This window comes from Pituophis catenifer, unplaced genomic scaffold (assembly GCF_029215685.1).
Source record: "Pituophis catenifer annectens isolate HBS135680 unplaced genomic scaffold, rPitCat1.0.hap2 SCAF_8, whole genome shotgun sequence".
NCBI lineage: Eukaryota > Metazoa > Chordata > Lepidosauria > Squamata > Colubridae > Pituophis > Pituophis catenifer.
The window spans coordinates 62,580,091-62,589,504 of NW_027256888.1; the positions used below are offsets into that span (position 1 = coordinate 62,580,091).

The window sequence follows — 9,414 nt, forward strand, 5'->3', positions numbered from 1 at the left end:
TATAACAGAATTTTTGTCGAAATGTTCAAATGCGATCCATAACACCTAATTTAAATAAATAATTTTAGTTTGGTTAGTTTAAAAAAAGCTTTTATTATCACACCCTAAAAATTCTCCTATGGTACTATATTATTAAGATAGCATAATGTTCAAGAATGGATGAAATAATTTGAAAAACAAATATGCCATATGTACTCATTTAGGATAAATAAATACCATCTGACCTCTGTACACATCAATTTCAATACAATATTTCCAAATATATATAAAAGTTTACAACTTTTTTAAAAAAATAGTTTTCTGAAGAATATAGTTGATCAGTTCAGAAATGAATAGGTAAAATGGCAACAGAACAAGTACCTTTATAGATTATCACTATGGAAGAATAATCTAAATTTATTATAAATTATAATTGTTTTGAAAGGAAGAATATATAATTTCAATATATTATTTTGTGTTCCTTCTTACAATCCACTCAAAATTAATACAGTAATAATGAATACATATATTCTTTGATTCATCTCCTTAATTTGTAACCACATAATCAACTAAAGCTAATTACTGATTAAAACCTAAGAATACTAATCACAACTTCTTCCTATCTATTCATTTGACTCTCAAATAACCTGCTTGCCAAGTTCAACATACTGTACACAAACATTTCAGTTATATTACAAATTGTTTTTTAGTATATGCAAACTATTTGTGGCTCAATGTCAAACAAAGTGGAATAAACATATGAAGGTTTCATGCCTTTCAACCAAAATAAGAATAAAATGCACAGTATGTATAATATGGTCAGTACTTAATTATTTTAATTGGAATACACTGGCATAAAAAAAATGAAGAGATGTAAATGTGAATGCAAACAGGATTTTTTTAAAAAATATAAATCATTTATCTAACCCCAACAGGAAGATATGTCTTTTAAAGAAAGATGAAATTATTCAATAGTATCAAATATCTAAGAAGCTTATATCTTGATTTCTTAATCAACTATTCAATCTTCAGAAGTGTATTTATCCTCCTTCTATTCCACTGTTTTGTAAAGCTTACAAAAATAGTTGCAGAATTTCAGTCACCTATTTTAAATCCATGCAGAAATCAAAATAAACCACCCCAAATTTCACAAACAAATCTTGGTTAGCATCAAATGAAGCGATTGTGTAAAGCAAAATGGATTCCCCGCCTCCCTGTTCTGTATTTCTCTTAGGAAGAGGAAGGAAATAGTAATAATGCAATAAGACAACCTTTGAAGGTTGATTAAAACACTGGAACAAGATAATAAAGTTTGCAGATGATACCACTGTACTGGGTCTTATTACAGGAGGAGACGAATTAGCATACAGAGAAGAAGTTCATAAGTTATCCATATGGTGCTCAGAAAACAACTTGCATCTAAACACCAGCAAGACAAACAAGATGGTGTTAAGATTTCCAGAAGCAGAGAGAGGAACATGCCCCACTCTACATCAAGGGGGGCTGTGTGGAGAGGGTCTCCTTTTTCAAATTTCTGGAAGTCCACTTTAGCCAAGATCTCACCTGGAAAAATATTACCCAGGTGGTCATGAAGGCTCAACAGAGACTCCATTTCCTTAGGGTCTTGCGGAAAAATCAGGTGGAACAATGACTGATAACTTCCTTTTACTAGTCTACGATAGAAAGCGTCCTTTCATATTGTGTTACGGTATGGTATGCTGGCTTGACAGCTGTTCTGCCCCAGCTATGGACCCCAAAGAACGCAGCACACACAAAGTCTGTACAAACCTTAGTTTACTAAATTAAATCAGTCTTTTTCAAACAAAGACTGTTAATTAACTTTCTTAACAGCCTACAAGAATCCAAAGAATAAATAATCGTAATCTTACTATGGTTGGCAGAAAGCCCAGAAGCAATTTGCAGAAAGCTAAGATCAAGACGCGAAGGAGAGTGAACGAAGTTGTTCCCTGCATATTGCCTCAGTCGTCGTCCTTACTTAAATAGGCTAAGGGAGTGGCCAATTAGCCCCAAGCCTTACTCTCGAGGAAACCTCCTCCTGAGGAGCCACTCCTGCCTTTTGGCAGCTCTGCGCACCCATGCACCGAGAAGAGGCTCCTCCTTATAGGAGCTTCTGGAGGTTCTGAAGGCCCTGGCTGAATCCCCGCCTCTGGCACCACATCTTCTCCAGCCTCCTCCTTGTCTGACTCGTGTGCCAGCTGCACAGGCTGCTGGCGCAACACCACACCAGCCTCCTTGCTGTCGGAATCAGCTACTAGCTGCACAGACTGCTGACGGGCCACAACAACAGCTGCGGACAGAAAGGCATTACAGAGGATGATGAGCACAGCACAAAAAGTTATGGGCTGTCCCCTGACACCACTGGACGAAATCGCCAGGACCTGCTGCCTCAACAGAGTGAGGAAAATCCTCAGGGATGATTCACACCAGGGGTGAAATGCTACGGGTTCGCTCCAGTTCACGCGAACCGGTAGTGATAAAAACTACCAGTTTGGGCAAACCAGTAGTAAAAAAAAGCTACCGGTTCCTCTGAACCGGTATTTCCGACGATCAGCTGTGCCACACAATTTAGCTTTGCTGAAAGCAGGAAATCCTACTTTCTAACGAAGCTAAATCTCATGGCACAGCTGATTCCCCCCCTCACTGTTCTACTTACCTTCCCAAGCCTCCTTTTGACATTACTGTGCATGTGCACAAAGTGCACATTTGGTTCACAGTGCGCATGCGCGCCAGTGAACCAGTAGCAAACCGGTTCAGATTTCACTGAATTCACACCCTGGTCAGCACTTCTTTACTCTCCTACCATTGGGCAGGAGATATAGAAGCATAGCTAGCCAAACAAACAGGTTGAAAAATAGCTTTTATCCATGGGCTTTCAGACTTCTGAACGCAACATAACACCACAATTAGGTTTAATATGATAGACTTGTAGGGCCAGCGCAACGTACAACATGTTCATACCGATGTAATTTAATATAATATTACATACATATAGGTATATGGGAATGTGTGTTATTACTTATTTGGGTTTAAGGATTCTATTTCTTTCATTTATTAAGTTATTGAGGTGTATTTTGTGTTGGGAGGGGCTGCACCAAGGGAAGCTCATTCAATTTCATTGTACACAGGTTGTGCATTGACAATAAAGGTTTGATTTGATTTTGATTTGATTTGGAAGTGGCAACAATGTAAGTTTCTTTGGCAACAATATTATTTGGCTACCAATGCAACGTAGTTTGGCTAATGTCTCTTCCAATATTAGTTGATGTCATGCATACTACTTATTTTTTTGGTCAATATAATACATTGAATTAATGCCACTTCTCTACAGGTTGTCCTAGACTTACGACCGGTCACTTAGTGACTGCTTGAAATTACAACAGATCCCCCAAAAGCCATTGACAACCGGGTTTCAAAGTTCCAATGCTGCTCCCTGATGGTCATGTGACCCAGAGGTGGGCTGCTGCCAGTTCGGACCGGTTCAACCGTACCAGTAGTTACGCCCACTGGCTGGGCCCGCCCACCTGCCCCGGTGCTATCCTATATATCTCACTCTCTGGCTCGTTCGCCCCGCCCACACAGCCCAGATGATTTGCGCACTTCGCCCACTCTGCTCACCGCAGCTGCCTGAGAAGGTGTGCTGGAAGCCGCGTGCATGAAATTGCTGTGTGTTTGAAGCCATGCGCAAGCGTGGAAGGCACATGCGCAGAGCACATTTGCGCTCACATTTTGGGTTGTGCACTCGCTTGTTAAATTATGTGAAGCCCATCTCTGACGTGACCACATTTTGGGTGTTCGGCAACTAACCTGCATTTGGGGTCCTTTGAGCCCCTCACAGTTATGTGACTATGATTTCCAACAGCTTTGACAGAAACCAGTTTACTTCTGGAAAACTTCTAGCAAAATTTGATCCATAGTGAACAATGGGTTTGCTTAACAACTGCTGCATGCACTTAACAACTGCCATGTTTACTTAATAACCACTGCATTTGCTCAATGATTGACACAAAAAAGTTTGGAAAATAGGGTCAGTCGTGTTATGACTCGGTGTTTGACCATCACGACTTATGATCATAATTGCCAGGCTCAATTATGGTTGTAAATCAAAGACTACCTAGAATTTGATAACATATGTTATATTTATTGGGTTATCAATGCAACCAATTGCCTGATAACCCAATAAAGAAGATCCATTTAAAGAAAGACTAAAGATAAGAATACAGACAGTGCATGGTGTTGTGTTTTTTTAATGAATTAAACAGCAATTATTCTTTACATTTGTTTTTCATTCTCTTTATGTACTGGGATTGGCAAAAACCTGATATTATAAATGTCAAATTTAATTTTTATTAAGTCATGCATTTTCATTATATGTTTTTAGTAGCTCAGAATATTATTTTATCTTCATGATGACTTTCTGTTTAAAAAGAACATTCCCGGGGTAAATACTGATTATTTTCCATTTATCATAAGAAGCTCTTCCTAACAAAAAAGCCGGAAAGCTCTGACATGGACCCAGAGTTTTTTTGAATATTATATTTTGCATTTCAGACTAGCTATAAATTCAAATTTTGGATGTGAATGTTTGGAAGCATCTGCTTGGCTGCTGTTTTAAGAAGAGGATGCTGTAAATTTTGTCTAACCTGCAGTTTTTATATGGTATTTTAATTCTATCTTCACACACTTAATGAACCCTTGTGTGTTTTACTGTTTGTATATAACTAAATTAGGAAGATCCATCTGATGGAATAAAATACATAACACGATTTATGCCTAGGACCCTGTACCATTATGTGAAATATCGCTTTTTAGCGCTGACTGCTAAAAAGATAACAAAGGGAAAGCAAAGATTAGTTTTGTCTGTGTAGTTATAGTAATCTTGGAAATTTTCATATATTAGTTTCAGATATATCTATCACTGTCTCTTTCTCCCTCCCTCCCTCCCTCCCTGTCTCTCTATCATCTATCCATCTACCTACCTAGATGGAATGGAATGGAATGGAATGGAATGGAATGGAATGGAATGGAATGGAATAGAATAGAATAGAATAGAATGTAAAGAGCCTGGTGGTGCAGTGGACTAAACTGCTGCTGTTAAAGTAGCACTTAGCTGCCAGCTGCCTGCAATTACTGCGAGTTCAATTCTCACCAGGCTCAAGGTTGACTCAGCCTTCCATCCTTTCGAGGTAGGTAAAATGAGGACCTGGTTTGTGGGGGCAATAAGCTGACTTTGTATAAAATAGAACACCGCTTTGGGGGGGAGGCAAAAAGCCCTACTAAGCAGGTATATACAAAAGTATGAAGACTATTGCTTAATGCATTGTAAGCCACCCTGAGTCTCCAGAGAAGGGCGGTATATATAAATCGAACAAATAAATAAATAAATAAATAAATAAGAATAGAATAGAATAGAATAGAATAGAATAGAATAGAATAGAATAGAATAGAATAGAATAGAATAGAATAGAATAGAATAGAACAGAACAGAACAGAACAGAATAACAGAGTGGGAAGGGACCTTGGAGGTCTTCTAGTCCAACCTCCTGCTTAGGCAGGAAACCCTACACCACTTCAGACAAATGGTTGTCCAATCTCTTCTTAAAAACTTCCAGTGCTGGAGCATTCACAACTTCTGAAGGCAAGTTGTTCCACAGGGACAACTAATTGTTAATTGTTAATTGTTCTAACTATCAGGAAATTTCTCCTTAGTTCTAAGTTGCTTCTCTCCTTGATTAATTTCCATCCATTGCTTCTTGTCCTACCCACAGGTGCTTTGGAGAATAGCCTGACTCCCTCTTCTTCGTGGCAGCCCTTGAGATCTATTCATCTAATTTTAACATATGCAAGGTAATTGAGGTTACCAATGATAATTATGGATATATCATATCTCCAATCAGAGGATAGCAGACACACCAATACTACTTTCGGAACACAGAGGTGTCAACTTCAGCATTCTAGTAGCATTAGACTAGAAAATGTAGCAACAGTTTTGAAATAGATAAAATTCAGGGTTGATACAATACAAAGGGAGGCTCTATTTCGTGTCATCATCATTTTTAACTGACTCGTTGTAGAAAAAAGAACTTATTTCTTAGTGTAGAATCAATCAAAAAACAACAGAACTTCATATACGTTTTTGATGAGAGGTATTTTTAATTTAAAAACAATACACTGAACAATAACACAGAAGTCACAAAAACTGGGAAATACAAAAATTGCATAAAATCCTAATCTTGTAAATGCTGCAAAGCTCAGCTGCAAAGAAAGAAATGTTTTACAATCTGATTTCAGCTTTCCCTTTTTAATTTACTGAGTCAACAAATCATATTTTCATGCCAAAATACCTTATATTGGGAAAAAAGTACAATTTATTTCAGAATATACAGCACTCATAAATTAATACAGGGCAGACTTCACAATGTCCTTTTCTCCTCATGCCCAAGTCTAATATATCCCTTGTCTAATATTTAAAAGGCAGATGTAACTTCTTGAATTGCACTGACATACAGCTCCCATTTCTATTCAGTACAGACTTTTCATAATAATCTCAACAAGGCATTTGACAATCCACAATAATGGCCAAAATGCAAAGGCATTTCACCTATCCTATCTCAACTTCATCTGCATAGTTCCTTATATGTGCTTCACTTAAACAATGCCTAGATTGCATTTTTCCTTCAAAGAAGGTTCTAACAACGGGAAAGGTAAAAGGAAAGAGAAAAAGAAGATGATGAACCAGCAGTAAAGTGAACGGACTCAGTTACAGAGGTGATGGGTATACAGTTGGAAGATCTGAAGATTAGGTTGGGAACAGATCATCATGGAGTAGATCTATCTATGTGGTCACTAAGAATTGGCATGTAATCATCATCAAACTGCAGGCTGGAATTAAATTGATATTATCCAACCAAAACAGCCAAATGAATTTAAGTTAGGTATCAAGAAACAACAATAGTTTACTTATATAATGTATTTTTATAGGAAACTTCCTATTTATGCTGTGATAATAATTATTTCTTACCAGTATTAGAGATTAATATAAACCTAAACTCAGATGTCTGACTTTTAGACTGATTTCCCATCCTTCATTTTAAGTAGACATGTTCTCTTATGCTCAAAATATTAAAAATTTCCAAAGCAGAACTCAGCACTGAAAAACATACTGGATCTATTTTCCTTATCTCCATTTCTGGTCATTTTTGCACTCTGTTTGTATATTGATTTTCTCTTCTTTCTTTTCTTTGAGGGCCTTTTTAAGAATCAGATCTCTTTTGGCAGAACAATGGAATAACAGTTCTAGCCCTCATACTTAGGGGAAGTCATATCAACAACGATAAATATTGCACTCATCTGAGAAAAAAAATGACAGTGACATTGAAAAGAATATTCAGCTCCTAATCCCATGTTTGCAGACTGCTTGATATAGGGCAATCAGCATCAAACATGATTAGATGTTGGATTAAATGCATTAAAAGCATTAGATTAAAGATAAGAAGACTCGGGTTCAAGTGCTCCTCAGCCATGAAACTGTATTGGATGACTATGGACCGGTGACTCTCTCAAGCTAGTCTATCTCTATCTCAGAGAAAATTTGGAAGAAATATTCTTACGTACAATATTAAGTCACTAGAGCGGAGAAACAGAACATCAGTCTACTAAATCAGTTCAATAAAATGTTGGCATGAAGAGATAATGTTTACGTCATTGCAAGAGAAACTTGTCTTTATTCATTCCAGCAGCTAAAAGACTACTTTCAGTATCAGTGAAGATGCCATCTGAAGTACAAATACTTTCACTGGTTTTGCCCGAATGCCCTTTTTCTAAACAATGCAAGGCTGAGAAAGCCGATTGCTCATTCCCACAAGATCCTGCACCCCTTATCAATGACTGCTGCCACCTTTTTCCCCAGCAAAACGTTTATGTCTTTTAACAGTTGTAAATGTGTTGAGGCTGCCATGTGCAGACTGCGACTGTTCCTGAAATAGAGAGGAAGTTATGGGGAGGGAAGCTTTACTAGCTGCATATTGGTCTTTGGCACCCCTCTAGAAGAATTTTGTGGCAAATGAAAAAGCTGCAACTTTTCATTAACTGGATGCATCATTTAGGGAAGGCCTAAAACCATGTGCTCCAGAAGGTTTCTGTGAAGAAGGAATAGTGTCTTGTCTTTTACGAAGGAATGAGGAAGTAGAAAGTTCTGTTGATTTCATGCACACACACACACACGCACACACACACACACACACACACACACACACACAGCAATGTGACAAAATACAGATTTCCATACCACAAATGTTACGGACTCTCTAGAAAGCCAAGCTCAGATCATCTACAACTAAAAGAAGGTGCCAGCTCTAAAATCATTCCCACTTTAAGACTTAATCCTACTGAAATCCTATCCCAGCCCAAAACCCATTCCTAAAGCGACGCCTATATAATCCATAAGGTCAAATACAAAGGCAAAGCACTTGCTCTGGATCTCTTTGTATTTGACCCTATGGATTATATATATAGAGAGAGACTGGGTTGAAGGGTGCGTCGTCGGTTTAACGCGGCATCAGTCTCTCTCCATCCCCAAACCCAGCCCGTTTGTCAAGCCTAAGGACCGACGGCGGCTGTCAGGGAAGCTCGGGCCCCCAAAAACCCGGGGATCGTAAAAAAAAAAAAAGGGGGGGGGAAGAGACGCTTGGCTTGCCATAAACCCACGGGACGAAGCCACCGTCGCGCTTGGAGGGGAAAAAAAAAAAGTTTCTTTCCCGACTTCGCAACGTTTCCGCATGGCACCGAAAGCGCACCCTCGCGGCTTTTTCCCGCTAGCCCCGAGCATAAGAAGCCCGGTCGTGGGGATGGGCACCCACCCGGGACTCACCTTACACTCGGGAATGGTATTCCCGTCCAGGAAAGGAAGGAGGAACTCGGATCGGAAGACCAAAGCGCGGTGGGAAGAAAGGAAGGAGAAAAGCGACCGTGGCGGAGAAGTCCTGGGTCAAAAGAGCGCCATGTCAGAGCGCAAAGGCTGTTCGAGATCGGTGGTGGTGGCAGCAGAAGGAAGAAGCAGCTGCCCAGAGCTTCGAGCAAAAAAAAAATAAAAAAGAAGGGAACCCGCGCGATCCGTCGCCCGTCCGAGTCCCGCGAGGACTAAGTTGCCCGCCTTGCCGCCCACGCAGATACAGACTGCCGGGCGCGGGCACGCTCCCTGGGAGCGCGACCCCGAGCGCCTCGCACCTCCCTTTCTCCCCTCCTTGCCCGCCCACTGCAGGGCTCCTTCCCCTGCCGCGCTTTCGCCTCCCTCTCACTTCCTAGCTGGAAATTCCCGCTGACGTTGAGAGATGAGCGGCGAAGGAAAAATGGAAATGATCCGAAAGAAACAGACGCCCCCGGGGAAGGCTGGAAGCAAAGAAAGGGCGGCGGCCGGGG

The 9,414-nt window shown here is 39.8% G+C and overlaps 1 protein-coding gene across 1 annotated transcript in view; it reads right to left on the reverse strand.

The window, feature by feature from the left end:
* Window positions 1–9,127, reverse strand: part of NFKB1 (nuclear factor kappa B subunit 1) — an 84,507-nt gene extending 75,380 nt beyond the window's left edge. Inside the window, exon 1 of the mRNA XM_070949187.1 lies at window positions 8,867–9,127. The gene's annotated coding sequence lies outside the window, so the exon portion shown is untranslated. The remainder of the gene's footprint in view (window positions 1–8,866) is intronic.
* Between the last annotated feature and the right edge of the window lie 287 nt (window positions 9,128–9,414).